Here is a 22,021-nt window from a genome sequence, read left to right as displayed (position 1 = left end):
CCATGAGAGAAAATTCAAGGAACACGCTGCTTAGCTTTGCTTTGCTGTGCTTCATTTTCCTGTGCAGGAGAAAATGCAAATTGCCTGCCTGTAGCTGTTATGTCACCTCCTTGTAAAGGTTCTATGGGGACCCATGCATCTTACTGAGTTCAGTCTTGTGCCAGCTTGGAGAGTGTGGTTGTTTTTGCTAATAGAGACAGATTTTGTTGTTAGGGATACCCAAGTGAGATGCTGTCTACAATCTTCTGGGATCTCTGGTCACAGAAATCCCTTTGGTTTTAGATGCGACTTAGAGGAGACACACACACACACACACACACACACACACACACGCATGCACGCACACAGAATTTCACTGTAGAGTTGGCAAGGAGTAAGTGAGCCAAATTTGGCCTGGAGAAATTAACACTGGCAACTTCGTGAGTAAAAATTACATGAAAAACACTCATGAGAGAAAGAAAAAGGAAAAAGAAAATCTAGGATAACAGTGCAGCAGTCCACATTCCTATCCAGCCTGTCTTTTTGGGGCTGTTTGAACAGTGCTCTAGTTCTCTTGATCTATAATATGAAGTGAATTGACTACACACCAAATGTTCATTGAGTGGAGAGTTCCTTTGTTTGGCCAAGTTAAACCCAACAACCTAAGCTCTGTCCAAACATGTTCTAGTTCAGGGCCAGGTAAGATACCTGTCCTCATTTGTAGATTTTCAGAGGAAAAAATGAAATGACATATTAACTGTTTCTTGTCTCGTGCATGAAAAGGAATTTAGCTCCACATAAAACTTCAATTTTCTTCTCTCCAAAAAACTGAAAACATCATACTTTGGGATTGTCTCAGGCATGAAATTAAAATCACAAGAGGCTCCATGTGAAGTACTAATATTAAAGTCTTGTGTGGGTGGTCCACTATATCCCTCTGCCACCCTTAGCATCTGCTGAAGAAGACAGTCCAGAAGAACAGTGCTCATTTTTAGGATTACAGTTTGGAATGGTTTACGGTTTTGGTTTTGGTGCTGGGTCTTACACATCTTAGTCCACAAGGTCAGATGCAGAGATAATTGGAAGTCTAAAATCAATAACGATGGAGCATAGCCAGTGTGAAACAGATGCTGGGATAAACCATCGATAAATTCCAGGAGGAGTTGGGGCCCACATCGCAAGGACCACTGGACCAGCCCCGAGGATGCTGCGCATCTATGCCATTTGCCTTTAAAGCCCTCTTCCTCCCAGCACCAACTCTACCTGTTATCTTACATGTATTTGAAGAATTGCATGGGGCATTTTGTAAGGACCTTGTCTAATTATTCCATATACTGGGAATCCAGTGAATAAGGTTGGACGTTTATCATAGACTGACTGGCTCCATTTAGCAGCCTGAATGATCTCTTCAAAATGCAGATATGGTCATGTCCCACTCACCTTTTTTCAAGCTGAGGTCCCTGCACTGGCCTCGCACTATTCTTATGATAAAGACAAAATTCTGTTACAAAATCTGTACAGCTGTTACGTGTGAATTCTGCCTGTTTTCATTCTGTGCTGACTTCCCACTCCACTTTTTTTCCCTACTGCCACCACCCTGGTTATGTCTTACTCTGCTCCTTGATGCCACGGCGCCTTTGCACATGCTGTTCCCTCTGCCCAGAGTATGTCTCTTTTTCTTCTTCATCCGGTTACCTCCTGCCTCTCCGTCAGCTCTCAGCTCAATTGTAATCACCTCAATGAAACCTTCCTTGATCTCTCTCATTGTGCCAGTGCCCCTCTGAAACTTTGTATTTCCAAATACGCTCTATATAACTTGCTTTTGTGGCATTCATTCCAATATAGTTATATGTCTGTTTGTTTCTACATCGATCAATGCCAGTATTCTCACCATCTTCAGCAGGCAAGAGTATAACTTTCTGGGTACTTTTGTAGTCTTGTCTCTGTACACAATGCCTGGCACAGAGTAGATAATTTTGTAAAGATTTCTTCAGCGAATGACTATAGTAGTCAGTCTTTTGTTCCTGTTTTGAAAGATGCTGAAGCCTCAGCTTTCTATTATTTTGAGTCCTTCTGGAGTCTTATTTTAAAACCAAACTAAATGGTTTACTTATAAACCAAGTGGTTACTCTTTAAGTGGTTTACTTTATCAGTTTTTTAAAACTGCCTTTATATTATAGGCTTGAGGTTCTTTCTGGGAGGGGGTGATTATGTGTTTTGTGAGGTTAAGGGCAATTTGTGGTCATGACTATTTTATACTCAAAGATCCAAACATTAGATTAAAAAGCCTGTAATGGGGGGAAAAACAATTTATTTGAGGTTTCTTTTTCTGCTTCCACCTCTACTTCCACTTCCTAATGATGCCTGGTTCCCCGCCCTTTGTCCTCCTGCCCCGCCCCCCTCACTCCGTGTGGTGGGACCACTTATGTCCCACACCTGCAAAAGCCACGTAACGTCTCTTAGCCTCAGTACCCTTGCCTGTGGAACAAAAGAGTTGGATTACATGATATCTAAGTTCCCTTCTGGTTCTGACATTCTGGGTTTTATTTGTAGAAATATTGGTTCTCACATCGAGGACCCAGGTTCAAAAACATGCTTCTTTGTCTATGTCTTATAAAGCTTACAGATTTCATGGAGGCTTGAGACAGTTTTTGTAAACCAACAGGAGTGAAAATTATAGTAATAATTTAGAGATTGAAAAATTATTATCATTTTTAAGGATGTTAACCTTAATAATTGGGATCTTCAATTCCCTTTATTTTTTTTTCATGAGACTTTAAATAGGTTATCTATGAGGAAATAAAATGTTCTTTTGACAAACCAGTTTGTGCTATGCTTGGTTTCTTTCTCAGAGTCTTTTGACACACACAAGTGCCTTATGAATTTCCACGGGGTTAAGTATAGTACAGTTATTTTAATACAGATCTCCTTCCATGACAAGGAATGCTGTTCCTTGGAATACGTGTGTGTATATGTGTTGTGTGTGCGGGGAGAAGGTTTTAGTACAGATGACCTTAAGATATGAATGAGAACTTGACGGGTTTCCAAATACCTGGATTTCTCTACGGTGTGATTACCGTCTACTTCAGAACTACCTTTTAACTTTTTTAAACAGTAACAGCAGTGAGAAAGTGCCAGGAGAATATAGTGTTCTAAGTGAGAATGTGGCAATGGGATATTCGCATGAAGCAAGATGCAGGATTTGAAAACTCCGCCAGGATGTTGATTCTGCCGCTCCACCAGTGAATGCTATTTAAAAGTCCGAGTGGCTGATCTCAGTTATCATTTTGTTTTTGTGTGCCTGTGATTGTCTTACTATTCCTTACCAGAGGTGTTCTCTTAGGGACGTTCATCAGAGAGTTGGGTGTGTCTGGAAGGGTCCAAGAGCTGCTGTGGGAATAGTCCTGGGGGCAGAGGGAATCCCCCTCATTTGTCCCCTCTTTCAGTAATTGGAAACAAATACTAAATCTGACCCAGTAAGTCCCTAAGTGGGCAGAGAGATGTGTGCTGGGAAGATGCCAGCCTAGGGGGTGACAGGATGTGATGTGGGGGGTGCAGAAGGTGCTGTGATTGGGCAGTCCTGTGTTTGGGCTGGTGCTGGCCCCCCAGAGTTGGCAGCCGGGGCCCACGTGAGTGCTGACCGAGTGTTTTGATGAGAAGCCCCAGTGGTCATAAAGAAGTGAGGACACTCTCATGTTGACCCTGATGTGGTGGGTCGTTGGTGACCGTTAGTCCCCATTTGAGCTTGGGCTCAGGAAGCCCCCATCACTGCCCGCTGGCAGTCTCAGTGAGGTGATTAGAGTTGTTTTAGAACTCCATCTGAAAGATAGTTAATCTGATACTAAAGGATTTGAATGGCCAGCAGGATGGGCATTTGGGTTAAATTCTCTGGTGCCTTTCTTTGCACTTAATGGCCAACACCCCCATGGGTCTTTGGAGCATGTGGTTTCTCTCGAGCTACCCCTGTCTGGGTGAGGAATGGGGGTATTTCCTTTCTGGTGCCTCTCTTGGGTTTCTCTTCTCATCCTTGTCTCCTTTCCTTAATTATGCAGCTATTTATTTCACAAGAAATGCTTATTCAAAAAAATGAGGAAAAAAAGGAAAACATATATAGATAATGAAGAAAACAAGATATCAAATATGTTACTGGTAACATGTTGTGGCATTTCCTTCCATTGCTTTTTCTAGGCATGAAGTGCACACGCCCATATATATTTTCCAAAATGGAATCTTACTGTCCCTGTGGTTTGGTAGTTTGTCTTTTCCATTTAAAATCTACCATGGAACTTACTCTGTGTCAAAAAATAAAATTGATGGGTAGAGATATATGGTAAGCCACGTGAAGGAGAATATCAGTCTGTAGCATCTAGGAAGTGGACATTTGGGTGTTAAATGAATAGTCTTTTCAACTTTTCTGGTGGTTGCACATTTTCATAAAAGTATTGAGGGGATATCCAGTGAGCGACGAAGAGACAAATTAAACAAGTAATAAAAAGTGCAGTATATAAAGTGGACATCGTACTCGATCATTAGAGGTAGTGTCATACGATGTAAAGGCAGCACAGCATGTGCCATATGACTGTATTGCCATTTATTTCACCAGAGAGAAGTATTCAGAAAGACTCATCCCTCTCAGGTGCCCTTCATTTGCAGGGGTGGCTGGGTGTTCTGGCTCCCCTGCTGTGGCTGCCTCTGCATGGCGCCCCGCTCTCTGGTCTTGCCCACTTTGGCTGGAGTGCCATGTTGCTTTGAGCTCCTTAACAGAGTCATTGCATAGATAGCATGGCAGAAAGGCATCGGAGCCCCTTTGATCAGAATATGAAATATGACAGGCATTCAACCTTATAAACCAGTCTTTCACCCCACTTTGTAAATCTTGCAATCTTTTTTCAGAAGGTGTTTTGGCAGATAGTTATTTTGAGCCCTTCTGGAGTTGTAGGCAACACATTTGAGACTCAGAGACATTAAATAACTTGCCCAAGGGTCCCCAAGTACAAGAGTCAAGTCTAGATGTATCCAGGTCCTGTAGGTCATGCTGCCTGCTGCTCTTGCTGAGGTTCCCAAGGATTTTGAATGGATTGCTAAACAGAAAAAAAGAACCATCTGCATAGAAAACACAGGTTGTTTCCAAGACTGGAGGAGGAGACAGGTGCCATCAGGGCAGGAGGCTGACTGCTCTGTGTGCAATCCCTTCCACTTCTATAGTAATAAAGACCTTTATGATCACTTTGGAGAATTTAGATCCTTACATGTCAGTCATAGTGTTGGGCGCTATTGGATATTGCAGTCCCCACTTTCCCCTTTCTCGGGTTATCCTGCCTGCTGTCCTTCCGATGCTTCTGACCAGCATGAGGTGGTCAGAATATATGGTACAGAGTCCACTCAGCCTTTTCTGTGATTCCAAGACAGATCTGTCTGCTCTGATGGGGATCTGGAGCAGCTATATAATATGTAAATGAATGGAGCAAGGGGTTGCAGTTTTGTAGAAACCCTGTATATTTTGTTGTGTCAAAGTGTAATCACTGATACTTAATATATGTGAATTTGAAATTATTTTACATCATGTGGTATCCCTCAGATAAAAGGGTAGCAGTTTTGTTACATCTCTGCGTACACCAAACAGTGGACCCCCTAAAACAAACCCTAATAACTCTACAAATCTCAGAATAAAGAGCTCTCTGGTTTGTCCTGTCTGCTACATGTATGAAGCCACACATGATAAGGATCAGTAATACCTCTAGTAGGCTTTCAACAACAGCAGTATGTGAGAAAAGATATAACTACTAGCTCTCCTTTAAAAAAGCCATATCAAAAATACTCTGGGTACAAGATACAGATTGCTTTTTTATGCAAAGGACAAAAATATGATGTATTATCTTATCTTTGAAAAGGTAAGGTGTCAGGAATCAAAGCGTATACCTGTTGAAGTCCTGACTTTTCCATAATACGTCCCTCAAAGACATCAGAAGCACAAAAGTGTACATTTGGGAAAATTTTTTAAGAAAGTATTGCAGCAGAGTTTTACATTTGTTTCATAATTCCTTCAGGAGTCTATATGAAACATTGATTAGATGTATGGAGGTACTCTTGGGTACACAGCCACAAGGACGCATCTCTTGGTGAATGAAGAAGGTGCAGTGCCTCTTTGGGTAAAGCGACATCAGGAAATAAAAGCGCACCATACTTTGTTGGATTAGGGAAAAACTGAAGCATAAAAATAATAATCTACCTCAAATTTATAGATGCTATAAAATGCAGGTATGGAAATAAACCCTTTCCTTTTAAAAAACTGTAGACAATTAGGTAGGGAAAATACAGCAAAAGAGCAACAAAAGTATCCTTTCTATTTTCTTAATTAGTTGCTCTTTTGAAATGAAAACTAAATGTAGGTACAGTGAGTGATCATTATGTACAGACAGACAGTGCTTATTTTACGGTCCTTACCGATCCCTCTAAAACTCTGCATTCTAAGGCCTGTTCCTGACCATTTTTCACAGCTGCAGGAGCCAAGGCTTAGAGAGGTGAAGTTGCTTGCTGGGGTCACACAACTTTTAAGTAGAGGGACTGAGACCTGAACCCAGGCAGTGTGACCCCAGAGTGAAAGCACCTAATTACTGGGCTATATCGTTTTTGCTTCAAGGTTTTGTTTCTTTTTTTCACACTATTTACTTCAGAATAGCCAAAGATTTCTCTTTTTTAAGGGGAGTAACTCAGACACAGGCACCTCTTCATTGGGATGATAGGTGAACCTCGGTGGGATTATGCTGTTGCAGGCAGATTGACATGCTTCTGGCCTAGTGCTGCTGCAGAGGACATAAAGCTTGTTGTATTGGTACATTCTTTCATTCATTTGCTTATTATTTGTTCACTCAGTAAGGTTTTAGTGCCAGTTTCATTCCACATACTGTTTCATCATTGGGTATACAGCAGTGGCCAGAACCACTCCCTGATCTTACAGTACTTACATTCTAGTAGGGAAGATAGAAATCCAATCAATATATTATGTGTCTCTTGGTCATAAGTGGTTTAGAGAAAGTAAATCAGGGTGAGAAAGTGGAGTGTGTTTGCAGGAGTTTTTGGCGGGGCACGGGGGTGGGATGTGCTGTTTTTACCTAGGAACATGAAGGGAGAAAAGAACAGTGAGACCTGAGGGGCTATGAGGATATCACGGGAAAGAGCGTCGTAAAAAGGAGAAAGTAAGTGCAAAGGGCCCGTGATGAGAGCCTGCTTACATCAGTGTGCACCTACATACTCCTTCCTGACATGACTGTCATACGTTTCGCTACGGAATGTCCATGTTGGTCTGTATTAAATGACGTGGTGCCAAAAAACCCCAAAATGGCACTTCTCCTTCCAAAAGTTTGGCGAACATGGAATGTAACCCAAAAGATTTGTAAAATGATGCTGCCTGTGAGATACATCCTTCCCCAGCCAAGTGAGTGTGTTATTTTTAGTGGACTTTAGTCTTATCCTAGGGATCAGAAACCAAGCTCTATTGTTCTCCTATGCAGTGGATATGACCGAATGAGGGTCTGGTACCCATGCCTCTGGTTACCCATTTAGAGCAAATGAACAGAATTACCTCCATGATCTGAAAATGAGTAACAGTTGCCTCGTGACCGAGCAAAACACCTTGAATTGTTTTAATCTCTCAGCCAAAAGGTTTCCTGTTAGTCAATAAAATGTTACCTGATGTTATATTCTTAATTTACTTTGCAACATCACTGTAAGTTATTGATAACGGTTTGTTGGCAATTATATTTTCTTGAGAAAAAGTCTTATAAAATCTGTGAGTTTTTGATAGATGTTCACAGCAAAATGTATATTTAAAACCCTTGTGAATGTGCACATGGTAATACTTCTCTGTGAAAACCCGATTAGCTGTTTTTCAACTGCTGGATTATTATTTTTTTTTTCCTAATTTTCAAACCATACTTTCTAGTTTAGGAGACTACAAAGGCACGAGAGACCCCACTCATAACGATTCATTCCTGATACCCGTCAACGTGGGATAAATAGTTAAACTGATTTGAGTGTGAATTGTCTCTGGAATATTTCCTTTATGCTCACTTGGCAGCCCTTAGAAAAAAATTTCTGCCTGTTACAAATCTTCAAGTTGCAACCCCCGCTGAAGAAAGATTTCGATAATAGGGTCATTGCCAGACCCTTAACTCTGCGGCACACTGCAGGGAGCCTCCTGGACAATGTTTAGTGTAGTTGCTGGGAAGGGGTCATTGGCAGAAAGGAGGGCCCCTGTGGGAGTGCTCCATTTCCGGACGAGGAGGCAAAGGACAGTGATCCAGCAGAGAGTCTCAGAACAGATCCTCAATCACATGAATCACTGCCGGCGGAAGTGGGCACAAAACTGAATTGTAGAGACAGTTAATTTGGGTATGAACACCTAGGTGCCTGGGGGGCCTGTTGCTCATGGATTAATCAGTACCAAAGTGCACTAGGCATAATAGGAAATGCTGAAATTGAGTTTTTTGGGGTCCCTCTTTTTGTGCTGTTTGTAATCTACCAGCAGGAATATTTCATGGCATCAGAGACATGACCAGAAAGAAAGATGTATATGGGGGGATTATATATATATATAAATTTATATATATATATAAAATGAGGCCTGTCCAGAAAAAGTCCAGAAGGTTGCAGCTATGGGCAACTGGTGGTTGGCAGCTTCATCACAACAACACATCCACTTAGGTATTGTGTCTCATATAGAGTTTTTTGGTGAAACGTCAAATCACCCAGGTGACTGAAGCCCTCCGATAATGCAGGTTTGGCACCCTGAGAATTCTGGCTTTTCCCAAAACTAACATCACCTTTGAAAGGAAAGAGATTTCAGACCATCAATGAGATTCAGGAAAATATGACAGGGCAGCTGATGGCAATTGGGAAAACTGTGTGAGGTCCCAAGATGCCTACTTTGCAGGGGACTGAGGTGTCATTGTCCTGTGTACAGTGTTTCTTATATTGTATCATTTTCAATAAATGTCTCTACTTTTCACAGTACATGGCTGGATACCTTCTGGACAGACTCTCTCTCTCTCTCTCTCTTTTTCTGTCTGTGCACGCGCGCACGCGCACCCCTCCCCCCCCAACCCTGATGTCAAATATGGCCTTTGCCAATGGACTCTTGTCTGTTGTTTAGTCTTGGAACTTCTTTTAAAGATAGGATATCATTTACAATCTTCAGGCCATATGTTTACTCAGACTTAAGAAACACAGGCTAATCTTTTTCTATTTTGAGGAGTAATACATTGAAAAGATAATTACATAATATGGTGCATAATCTAACTCTGGCTTGAGCCATATGTGTTTAATTTTAGAGAAACATGCGTGATGACAGGTTATGAAAGGATGAAACTATTTTAGTATTTTTAAGGATTAGAAGCATGATTTTAAAAAATAAATGCTTTTTATTACACCCCCTGCTGCCCCCCAAAACAACCTAATACATGAACTCAATGAAAAACAGCCAACTGATGCAGTTTGTTTTTATGGTGGACACTGGCAAAGAAACTTCAAGTTAAAGGACATAATCCCAAGCTCTTTTAAAATTAGAGACAGGCTTCTGTGTGCTGGAAGAATGGGTGGCATGTAGTTCCTGATGTGAGAGCAGAGTGGAGTTGCTGTATTTAGAATCCGGCAGAAATTTCTCACGGGAGTATACAGTTAGAAACACACTAGTTATCTTTTTATCATATCTGATGTAAAATGTGGCAGGAGAAATGCAAGTCCCTCTCTTCCCTTCCTTCCACAAACAACTGTTGAGCACGTTATGTGCCCCAACCACTATACTTGGCACCTAAGAAGCAGAGTCTAATAAAATATTCCTCATCAAGACTTTTAAGCAAGCTAGAGGCTCCTGTACTGAGATCCACGTTCGGTCCACCTTTAGACTGTGTCCCTTTGCCTATGATCTTGGTCTGGAGGCAGGATTACCAGGTGTGGTAGACAGACTAATGTCCCCAACAGATGTCTATATCCTGATCCCTGGGATTTGGGAGTATGATATGTTACAGGGCAAAGGGAATTACGTTTGAAGATGGAATTAACGGTACTGATTTCCTGACCTTGCATTTGGGAGATTATCCAGGATTATCCCGGTACACCCATTGTAATAAAGGAGGGAAACTAAACAGATAGAGCCAAAGGGTTGGCAGTGAGAGGCACCTTGCCCAATGTCACTGGCTTTGACTGTGGAGAAAGGGGCTGCATTCTGAGGAATTTTGGTGCCTCTGGCAATTGGAAAAGGCCAGGAGACAGATTCTCCCCTGAAACCTCCAGAAGGAACACAGTCCTGCCCTTCCTTTTACCATGTGGAGATCCATTTTGGACTTCTGAGCTCCCAAACTGTAAGAATGTAAATGTATATGTTTTAAGTTACTGAGTTTGCAGTAATTTATAACAGAAGCAAAAGTAGAAGCAAAAAACTAATACACTGAGAAGGACAGCGGGCCTGGTGTTGTATGGTGACTAGAATAGTGGTTCTCAAACATGGCCGCACAGTGGATTCACCCAAGAGCTTTAACAAATGCGGACACCTGAGCCCTGGACCCCGGCAATTCCAATTTCATTGGTCTGGAGGGTGGATAGGGCATTGGAATTTTGCAAGTTTTCCAAGTGACTCAGCAGTGCAACCAGGGAGGTGGGACACTGATTTAGAGTGTTGGCCTTGGCATTAGATCAGCCTGACTTCCTCTTAAACATCCTTCTCAGAACGGCTAGATGTGTGAGCATTATCCTTTTTGCGTCATTTTCTCATCTGTAACATGGGGTACTGTAAACTTCCACCTAGGTTTGTATGATCCTGAAATGCCCAAGGGCGTGCCTCTCTCACATGGTAACTGCTCAGTAAATGGTGTCTGCTGCTTTGACTGTTCTTATCACAAAGGTTTGGATGCACAGGATGTACCACCTGATGAAGTAACGGTAGGCACAGTGTCTGGCTGATTTATACACCTGTGTTCACAACTGCTTTCTCCGCAGCTTCTGTTATCGTACCACTTCCAAGGAAGGCAGGGAAACCTGAAAAGTTAAACATAGTTGCAAACAAAGGGAATAAGCCTGGGGAGCCTGGACCTGAAGCCTGGGTCTCACTCAGTTCCCGGCCGTGCTGGGGCTTGCACGGCACATGTGTAGGAATGTGGAGCTGGTGGTGGCATGCTCGCAGGGCGCCTTTGGAAGCATTTCACAAACCATTGCCAGCGTCAGTCCTTAGGCTGGTGGGTGGCATTTGCACCAGATTCAGGCTCTGCATGATAAACCATGTTGCCCTGTTGCCCGCCGTCAATGAAAAGGAGGTTGAAAGCCACGGGAATGATGATTCTTAACAGTTAGAGGCTGTTTCCCTCTGTCTGCCGTTTAATCTAATCTCAGGTTCAGTTGATACTATTGATTAGATTCTTTTCAAAACCCTATGTGGCCTATGGGGCTTCTCTGTGTGGGGTAAAATGTTATTCTTCTCATACGTGAGTTGAGAAGAAAAGGTGAAAGTATACAATTAATTTGCCTGCACTTTCTCACAAATTGTATGCTAGATTTCTGGGAAATGCTCTATGGAACAATATTCTAGCAAATTATTGTTATTTACTGTGACTTTTGCCTGCATATTTAAAGTCAACAATTATATTTTCATTCTGTACTTAATGGCCTTTGTACAACAATTTCAGAAACCTGGTCAAGTGTCATTAAGAAAACCTGCGCTTTGACCCTGTGATTCTTGGGAAACCAGTTAACAATATCAGAAGTAACAACCAAGTCCTGCCTCCAAAGGGACACTCTCACCTGTCCCTTCCTTTAAGGTAATTAATTATTTGTAGGTCATTGCCCTGTCTCATTTATTTTAGAAAATATAACATCTTTTGTCATCACTGGCGTCTATATTGTTAAAGGCAAGTAACAAAATTTAACTTGATCATCCTAAATGCTCACATAGCATCCTTTTGTACGGACAGTTTTGTTGTCTTTGGAACTGTCATCCTTTTCTCCTCAAGGAGGGGCATGTGTGCATCACATGAGCAATCCTTTTCTAATCTTAATCCAGATCTTGAAGCAGTGCCCTCGTGTTTGTGTCACTCTTACTTTTCACTGCCATTGAGCAGCCATGGACCTGAAGGCTTTCAGTGGGCCACATGTTCTGGAAAATTCAGCGGTCCAAGAGAGCTTTTTGTTCAGGGCTCCTAATCCTCACCCAGCTGGAACTGAGAAGAGCAGTTTATGGTCAGCCATGTGCAAACCTCTTCAGGTTTTGTGAATTTGAAGAGGTCCAACTTCATTATTCTCAATTTCCAGATACTGTGGGTTAGGATACTACCACCAAGAAAACAAAACAAAAACACCCTGCCTGCTGCGGCAAACCCACTGAACTATACTTTCTCTTTTGGGAAACTTATCTGGTTTTGCTTGTAAAATCTCTTGGAGTGTATGTATAAACACAACCTAATTGTTGAATACTTTTTAAATCATCGTTGAAATTAAATTGATGGGGGTGCGCTGAAAGAAGAGGCCAAGACATGTAAAAGTTAGAGGAAAGCATAAGGATTAGCAGGCGCCTGTATTCCCTCTACCTTCGATGACAGTTGTTAACATTTTGTTCTGTTGGCTTGTAGATGAATTTAAAAGGTATAAAACATTTCAGCAACAACCAAGAGCCCTTTAATTTTTATTCTTCCCATAACTCAGAAGCGAATTTCAGCAGGAGTTTGGGCTACCTTGTTCCATTTTATTTTTATACATTTACTTATACAGATAACCTTTTTTTGAGAGCGTTTATTTAGTTTCTAAGGTTAGCATCAGACTATATTGTATCCTCAGTACTTCAGCCTTGATTTGAGAAAGATAAAATGTGAATACCAATAGATCTAGCTTCCCCTGCTGAAAGTCTACACAATGTTCTGTCATTTGACAATGAGTGGTGCTAATTTATTCCAATGTTAATGGATATTTATAATTTTATTTTTATTTCAAAAAACATTTTTGGCATGCACCAGAGTTTCTCTAGAGAATTACTAGGAGAATTGGTCGCACTTGCAAAGATGTACTGCACCCCAGTGTGGAGCTGGCCGCCACACCAAGCTGAGGAAGATGTCAGTGTCCCTCCTTCCCCTGAGGTGTCTGGTGAGGAGGTGGAGAAGGACAGCTCTGTCTGCAGAATGGCATATTTCAGCTGGACTGCAGTGGGGCCCTCAAGCGGAGGTAATGGTCTGCTTAGGTCCCGTGTATCCTATAACAGACGATTTCAAGTGTGCTTTGTCCATTCATTTCATCTGTTTAAAGAGAGATGTCGCACTACAGTGATTGAACAGCAAGCAAGAGCCTCATCTTCTGTTACAGGTAGAAGTATGGTTAGAGAAAGGAAGGTATCAACTAACTAAGCCAGGAAGAAAGCGGAGGAATTTAGAGATACCCAGTGAAGGTAGCCTGGCACACAGACCTTTTTTAAAAACTTTCTCAGACATCATTTTCAAGAGGCTAAGGGAGGAGTGCTCGAAGCAGCAGCACACAGAAATAGAATAAAAGAAAAGAAAAATGCAAGCATGAAAAGGAGGAGGAATTTCTCAGTGCATGAAGCTCTCCACTGCTCCTTCTTATTCTGAGGTGTGATATGTAGGTCTGTCCTGTGCTTAGGCCTGACAGCTTTGTGAGGACAAGATGAATTTTTCAGCCAGTATGAGAATTGCCATCCACACCAACTGATACCCTCCCCTGGCAGCTGCCTCACTCTCTATATTTTGTCATTCCTCTTGATCCATCATCTAGAGAATGCTAGAAGATGTGAAATGCAGGTTCCAAATAGGAATTGGTGCCTGTTTTCTGTCTTGGTTTATTTTCAAAAACCTTTTGAACTTTTGAACTGATAGTACCCATGGGTGTGTGCAGGAAAGTTGATAAATAAAGATAATGTTGATATGAGTACAATTTCTTTCAAATGTAACTAGAGAATGTGAGTTCTGTATAAACTTTTCTTAGAAAAAATAAAATTTTAAGTGTCAAAGTCTTTCGAGTGAAAGTAAAGAGGACTCTAGTACTAATGGCGATCTTTAGACCTTAGACCAATTAAGAGAAAATCAGCCTGATGATATGTTGGTATATTTGGCAGAAGGCCCTTCTGTTTTCATTGAATTTGAACTTCTCTTCCCCTTAGGTGTTCTCTTAAAATCTCCATTTATTGTTGTAATTTTACTTTCTATTTTTGTTTGTAATGGTTACTTTCTAATTTCCCAATCCATTGAAAAACATGTCTTTATATTATCCAACATGTATTATGGGTATGGGCATTTGTTTTTTTCTTAACAACTTCTGGAATAAAAATCCAGCTTCTGTTACTTCCAAGTATCTTTTGAAAATCTGAGGTTTTCTATTCAGATAAAAGGTAAACATGAAACCCCAATTATAAATAAATTAAACAGAAACGACCTGTGCTTTATAAATACCTAATCCAGTTAAATACCTGCTTTTTACATTGTTTATTAAAATTTTGAAATAAATGGCTTCATTGTATTTGTGCCAATCCCTGGTTGAATTGACAAGTGATATCAACAAGATTTACCTCAGCATTGAAGACAAGAGCATAATAAGCTCTTGTGAAAAAGTTTATGAAAACTTTTTCTTGCTTGTGAAAGAGTTTATTATGAAAATCTTGCTTGTGAAAAACTTAAATTATCGTTGACATACAGTATTAGTTTCAGATGTAAAACATAATCATTTGACATTTATATACCTTATGATATGAGCACTCTGGTAAGTCTAGTACCCATCTGACATCACACCGTCCTTACATTCTTGACAGTATTCTCTGTGCTGCACATTATATCCTGTATTTTTTGATCTGTTTTGTTTGTGTTGTTTATATAGATTGTACATTTAAGTGAAAGAAAATGCTTTTTGTCTTTCTCTGACTTATTTCACTTAGCGTAATACCTTCTAGGTCCATCAATGCTGTAGCAAGTGACAAAATTCCATTCTTTTTCTTTTTATGGCCAAATAATATGGCCATTTTATATATATATATATAGAGAGAGAGAGAGTATGTATATGTACGTCACATCTTCTTTATACATTTATCTTTCATTAGAGATCTAGATTACTTCCATATCTTGACTATTATAAACAATGCTGCAGTGAATATAAAGATGCATATATCTTTTCAAGTTAGTGTTTTTATCTTCTTTGGATAAATACTCAGAAGTGGAATTGCTGATTCATAAGGCAGTTCTATTTTTACTTTTTTGATGGCCCTCCATACTGTTTGCCATAGTGGCTGCACCAAATGATGTTCGCACCAACAGTGCAGGAAGGTTCTTTTATCTTCAGAAGCTCACCAGCACTTGTTATTTGTTGACTTTTTGTGATAGCCATTCTAACAGGTGTGCAAAAAGTGTGTTTGTTTGTTTGTTTGTTTTTTAATGAGTTTAGCCTCAGAGCCTCTCCAGAAAACATACACTGTTAAGTACAAGGTGAAAACTGAAAGCTTACCATGTAAAAACCAATTCTATATCTGGAAATAATGGTCATAATTATTTCTTAAAACATTTTATTTATTTTTAGAAAGAGGGGAAAGAGAGGGAGAGAAACATCTATGTGTGAGAGAAACATCGATCTGCTGCTTCTCACAAGCCCGTGACCTGGCCCACAGCCCAGGCAAGTGCCCTGACTGAGAATCAAACCAGCAACCCTTTGGTTCGCAGGCCTGCACTCAGCCTACTGAGCCACACCAGCCAGGGCATATTATTCACATTAGATTAATTAGATTTGCATCAATGTTTCAAATTTCAACTTTTTGTCACAAATTGGTGTGTCTACACCAATTATTTTTGGATTACCAGATCAATATGTACTGTGTGTGGTAGGTATTTACTAGGTATTTGTTGAATTCAGACAAATGGGAATTTTTAACAACTTGATTCAAAGCTCATCTCATGTAGAGATTTCACAGGAAAATGAAAGTTTGTAAGAAGTTCAGAGGTCGAGTAGCTGACTGAAGTTACCTATAATATGATTTTGCTTTTGCTAGAGTTGTTGCCTTCTGATTTGTTTCATTTACACATCTTTGGTATGTGCATTTCAAAGTCAGAGCCATGGTTAAATGGACATTTTGTCATGTTCCCCTCTCGTAGGCTCTAGGCTCTCCAGGGTTTCACCCCTCCCCATTTCTGTCCCGCAGTAGTCACTCCACTTCATTCAGTATGGGTGGCTGTTGGAGCTATGCACTGTGGAGAATTATGCATTTAATTTTTACTGTCTTTGGAGAAATGCACAGAGTTCTAGGATTTTAGGAATACCCAAATACAGTTGGCCCTTGGACAACATTGATTTGAACCTCATAGGTCCACTTATACTTTTTTTTTCTTCAATATATACACAGTTGACCCTTGTATCCCCAAGTTTTGAATCTGTGGATTCAACCAATGACAGATTGAAAACAGTGTTTTCTTTTTTTTTTAAAAAACAGTATTTTTATCTGTGTTGGGGAATCCGAGACTGTGGAGGTCCGACTGTATGTACTGTTCTATGCCATTTTGTATAAGGGACTTGAGCATACACAGATTTTGCTATCTATGGGGGGTGCTGGAACCAATACCCTGTGGAAACTGAAGGCCTACTGTAGCTAAGTTTTGGGAGACTCAAAAGTTATACGAAGATTTTTGCCTGCACGTAGCCTCAGTGCCCCAACCCCAGCATTGTTCAGGATCAACTGTATTTTGAAACCTGTTGTAATTTGATTATTAATCCTCATGGCAGGAGGTGGTGGGATACAAGGTAAATGACACATTTTCTTGAATCTCTATTTTGTAGTTTTTCTCGTCAGTACTTGGAGTTCTTATCGAATGTTTTACTCCTGTAGGAATGTGTGCACATATGCGTGCACACACACACACATATACAAACCCACATATATACACCAAAATGTATACTTGTGTATGTGTGCACATGCATGCATATATGGTTGTTCAGTTGTCTGAACCCAAACAATTTGAGTTTCTTTCCTAGTAAAAAAAAAAGTTACTTCTACAAAGTGTTGTAAAATAAATATAATCTTCAAGACATCACAAATAACTTTTATGTCTAAATCAAGCTATTGAATGCTTTTTTTATTTAGGTAGATCGGGGAATAAAATAGCTGTATAGTTTGTAAAGTGGTATGCCATTACTGCCTGCTGTGCCCAAGAATTAGGCCAGCTTTTTACACTCATGAAGTCAAAGCAGATTAGCGCTGTGATCAGTGTATTATCCCATGTTTCTTATTGTGCATTCTGTTTCCTTTTTGAGCACCTTTGTAGACTAAATGGCTACTAATGACATAATTACAATTGTTTGCCACCACCGTAATGTGTGATTTCCTATCTCCTCATGAAGATGTAAGTTAGATAAAGGAGGAGTTTTGGCAGAAAGACAGAGTGCAGTGATTTATTAGTGGCCAGATGTGGTTGTTAAAAGCTTTTCTATGGAGGGCTCAATTGAGTGATGTGGAATCGGAGCAGGATCACTGTACACACCCAGCCTGTGTGTCTTGGTGTGAGTGACATAGCTGCTCATGAAAGCATGACAAATGAGCCACATGTTTTATTGTTGTGTACAGATTTCATGTTGGAATTTAAACAGGGTGAGAAAGGTTCACATTAGCTTATACCAGCAAAGTAGGTGTTTAAAGGAAACTAATGAGACTAAAGTGCTAGTGATATTTTCAATTTGCTTAGTGCTTCATAACAAAACTGAAATATCTTACGTTTCTGTCAAGTTTCAAGGAGGGAAAATCCCAGCACTGTTAAAAAAGAAAGAGAGAAGTTAATATGAGAATTCAAAGAAATCAGAAGCAAGTGCAAGCAAGGTATTATTACTTAAGCACTGTTGACATACATATTGCACACGCAGACTTGACATATATACAGTCAGATTAGGTAGGTGCTTCTAAGTAAGAGGCACAATCTCTGATTTTTGTATTATTTGCTCAGACAAAGCTCTGTTAAAATAATGTTAAAACCCTGGAGTGATAGAAGCTATGAGTGGTTCGAAGAGTGTTTTTTAGCTTTGGGAGGAAGAAAGAAAAAAAAGAAAATGGTTATATCTTAAAGCCTTTCTGTGGTCAGAAGTAGTGATATTTTTCTCCCTCCCTCCCCCTCTCTCTATCTTCTTTGTCTCTTCTTCCTTCCTTTTCCTGGAAAATTTTATATGGAGGATAATTAAACTGTAGGATTGGGTCTGTATAGCGTGGAACCTAAAAATATACCAGACATTGGAGCTTTCTTGTCCCTTTCAGGGTGGATAGAAAAATTCCATAGTATAAGCTGAAGACCTAGATGTTTTTGGTGAAGTCTGCAAGACCAGTGGAAGCTTTGCTGGGGTGTTCATAATAATACTCTCTCCTGCCCTGTGCTCTCCTCCTCTTATTTTCCTCAAGTTTTACAGACCTGATACCTCTTGTCAATTTACCATCCTTTCTTTTTTAAAAAATTTTTAAAAATCTTAACCCAAGGATAATTTTTATTGATTTTATAGAGAGAGCAAGGAGTTTAGAGACAGAGGGAGGAACATTGATGTGAGAAACTTCAATTAGTTGCCTTCTGTATGTACCCTGACTGGGGATTGGACCTGCAGAATTTTGGTGTTTGTGATGATGCGCCAATCGACTGAGCTACCCAGCCACAGCATTCTTTTTAAAATTTTTATTTATTGATTTTAGAGAGAGAGAGAGAAGAAGGAAGAGACATATCAATTTGTTGTTCCACTTACTTATGTATTCATTGGTTGATTCTTGTATATGCTCTGACTGGGGATTGAACCCACAACCTTGGCATATCAGGATGATGCTCTAACCAACTGAGCTGCATGACCAGGACCTTATCATCCTTTCTGAGATTAAATGTGTGTTTGTACTATTATTTGCTTTAACTTTTATTCCCCTGTGTCCCATCTGTTCGCAGAGGCAGGAATTGTGTCCTTAAGCCTGTCACGTTATCTGACACATACAGTACATTTGAGAAGTATTTGTAGACCGAGTCAAAAGAACTACATGGACAATAGCCTACATTCATACTGTCACTTGGAGAACACTTCTCCACCCAGATAAAACTCTCCTAAATGATAAACGATTGTCCATCTAATTAATGCGGCAGTTTAGGTGACTCTCTTTCTATTCCCTAATTTACAGTTTGGAGCCTTAGAATCCAGTTAGGTCTGGTCCTTTCCAAACCGACTTTGGCCTCCAGGCATTCCTCATGCAATTCCAGGAACTGCCACTTGATGGCTAGTCCCCAACCCATAGACAGTTAAGGAGTAAAATCAGAAAAATACACATGCTTTCTCCTCTCTTGAGTCTCTCTGTTCCAGTTAAAATATACATGTTCTTTATGACATACATATATTATATATATATCATATATACATATATGTAATATATATGTATATATGATATATATATTATATATATATATATAAAAAACTTGAGCAAGTGATGAATAAAATTGAAATGCAGGGATTGACATTTCAAAGAAATAAAACCCTTAGAAACAGGGCTGCCTTCACGGCAGGATACCTGTGCAGCCACAGGGGGCGTTGTGCTCTGAGGGCCCTGCTCTTCGTTAGTGCTCTGCTCTCACCAGCTTGAAGTTCTCAATAATTTTGAACAGGGGGGTCCCAGAAATTATGCAGCTGGTTCAGCCCATAAGTATGTGTTATTTCTGTCATTGTAATCACATGACTTTTCAGTTCCTGACTTTCCTGACCTTTCCAGAATTTGTGTTACTTAGAAGCTAGATTGCCTCTGGCCTGATCTTCCTTCACCATCCCTCCTAAGTGCTTTACTGAGTACTTGGTGGGAAGGCTGTCCTCCCAGGACACAAGCTTATAAGATAAGAGCTTTGGCTGTGACTCAGACTGTGTTCAAATCCTGGCTCTGCAATGGGCAAGTTACTTAAACTTTCCAGGCCCAGTTTCCTCATTTCCAGAAAGGACAGGATGATTTTGTGCCTATCTCCCAGGCTTCATGTGGGAACCAAGTGAGAGAGTATGTGGACCCAGGTTCCAGGCACCTTGCTTAGGTGAGCTCAGTCACTGCGAGTTGTGTTGCAATCATTGGATACCACATTCCTGGTTGCACCTGCTCTTGTGATTGTTGTTCCATTTAAGTCACAGGATTCTCACTGTGCTCCCATACTCTAATGTGCCAGTGTTCAAGGTTCCCTCTCACCTGCCGCCAGTGTTCAAGGTGCCAGCATTCAACAGAAGCCTCGGTTCAGCTCTGCTCACTGCCCCTCCGAACTGCTCCCCTGTCCTCTAGGTCTCCTTCTGTATGTGGAATGATTAATTAGCATGGAAAGGATTTGTGTAACTAAACTCAGCATTTTGTAGCCCATCTCTGTTTCCCAGTGGTCCAAAGATGTCAGGATATTATTAAAGGAATTATCCTCTCTTCTGCAGAAGCAGCCAAGTATTTCATAAATAGAGCCCCTCCCCCACTCATACAGGAAACTTGAAAAGAATTGACCATATTGAAGGGACTCATGTTCTTGGAGAGGGATGATATGTTATTGGGGACTGATGATGCAGGGTATGATCCATTCATTTATCTGACAAATACTTATTAAAGACTCTCTGTATGCCATGTAGTTTTGCAGAATATGGAGTATCACTGTTCACACTGCCACCGAGAACCTTGCTGTTGTACAGCCGATATCCTAGTAGGGTATGGATATTATGCACAATAAAGAACAGTATGAGACAGAAGTGCTATGCAGAGAAATAAAACAGGGTAGTGGAAGAAGAGTGCCTCTAGGCCACTTTAGACAAAGTAGGCAGGGAAGACATCTCAGAGAAGAGGATATTTGAGCTGAGGCCTGAACGGCGAGGAGGAGACAGCCAGGAGAAAGTTGGCTATAAGCATTCCAGACTTAGGGACATACAGTGCCCACACTGGAAGGTACCATGAACTTGGTGGGTCTAGGAACAGAACAAAGAGCAGGAATGAGGTGTGCAAGATGGAGAGGGGACATTACTTGAGCAGAAGAATTAGTTGGGGCCTGACCCTGGACCCCGTAAGCCAGGGTCATGTGATCCTTGAACTCTGTTTATTCTAGCTGTTATTTTCGAGGTCAGAGGAAACCAGGAATCTTTCAACATAATAATCAGTAAAGTAGTCTTCAGGTATTAAGTAGGGGGCGGCGGCTGGGGAAGAATGGATGATTATACCTGGATTTATCTTTCAGTTCTCTAGTCGGGAAGCATGATACTGAGGGGAGCACTGGAATCAGAGTCCCAGGACAAGTCTCAACCCTATGGGGACCTGCTGTTTAGTTTTCCTGGGGAGTCATTTTATTTATGAGATCGATAATGCGTTTGATACAGGCTGCTATAATGATGAAATGACTTAGTGCTTGTGGCAACTATTTGATAAATGCAAAATCACTTAAAAATATTAGGGAGCTATTAATATTGATAATCCTTGTACCTCCTAAAATACCTGATATTCTTAATTATAAAAAATGCATTTTTCTATCCATTAAAGAGATTTTATATTACTTGTGGAGAAACTTAGTGGATAAATTCATGACAGGTATGGCTACTCCATTCCTTAAATGGTTTCCAGGAACTGGTTCACACTCACAGATACAACTGTTTGACCTTCTTTTTCAAAGTCTGAGATTGTAGAAATGGCCACCACCTGTGGAATTCTGTCTTCTAGATTTCTTGTCTCAGCTGGACTGACTTTGAAATACAGAAAAGCCTAAAAAGAAGGGTCAGTTATTTTGAAGACTTGTCTTTAAAGAGGATTCAAAATAGTTCTTACAAGGCACAAATCCTGCACCCCCAAAATAACTGCCCTGCATTTGGGTTTGTGGATAAAAGCAATTTACATGCTCTTCGGGAGCTGATAATTCTTGTGGAAATATGGTTTACAGTAGTTGACATTTTTGAGGCACGAGGTGGCTTTTGACTCTTTTTGCCACTTCTCAGAATCTGTTGCTTTGGTCAGCAGGATGTTTGTATGGGTCAGAGAATCAGATGGGGTAATAGATTCCATCAGTCCATTTCTCCAGGATTA

The 22,021-nt window shown here is 40.5% G+C and overlaps 1 protein-coding gene across 7 annotated transcripts in view; it reads left to right on the top strand.

Moving 5' to 3' along the window:
* The window catches only part of FOXP1 (forkhead box P1), a 601,776-nt gene that overhangs the window by 174,257 nt on the left and 405,498 nt on the right, over positions 1-22,021 (top strand). The window contains exon 1 of one of the 7 annotated variants that reach the window (XM_054595429.1): positions 11,654-11,786. The exons of the other annotated variants lie outside the window; for them this stretch is intronic. The gene's annotated coding sequence lies outside the window, so the exon portion shown is untranslated. Of the gene's footprint in view, positions 1-11,653; positions 11,787-22,021 lie in introns of those variants that run through there. 7 annotated transcript variants of the gene reach the window in all.

The sequence above is a fragment of the Pteronotus mesoamericanus genome, unplaced genomic scaffold, assembly GCF_021234165.1.
Source record: "Pteronotus mesoamericanus isolate MK-2021 breed Mesoamerican mustached bat unplaced genomic scaffold, CSHL_Meso_final scaffold_54, whole genome shotgun sequence".
Lineage (NCBI taxonomy): Eukaryota > Metazoa > Chordata > Mammalia > Chiroptera > Mormoopidae > Pteronotus > Pteronotus mesoamericanus.
This window is presented reverse-complemented; position numbering and strand designations above follow the sequence as displayed.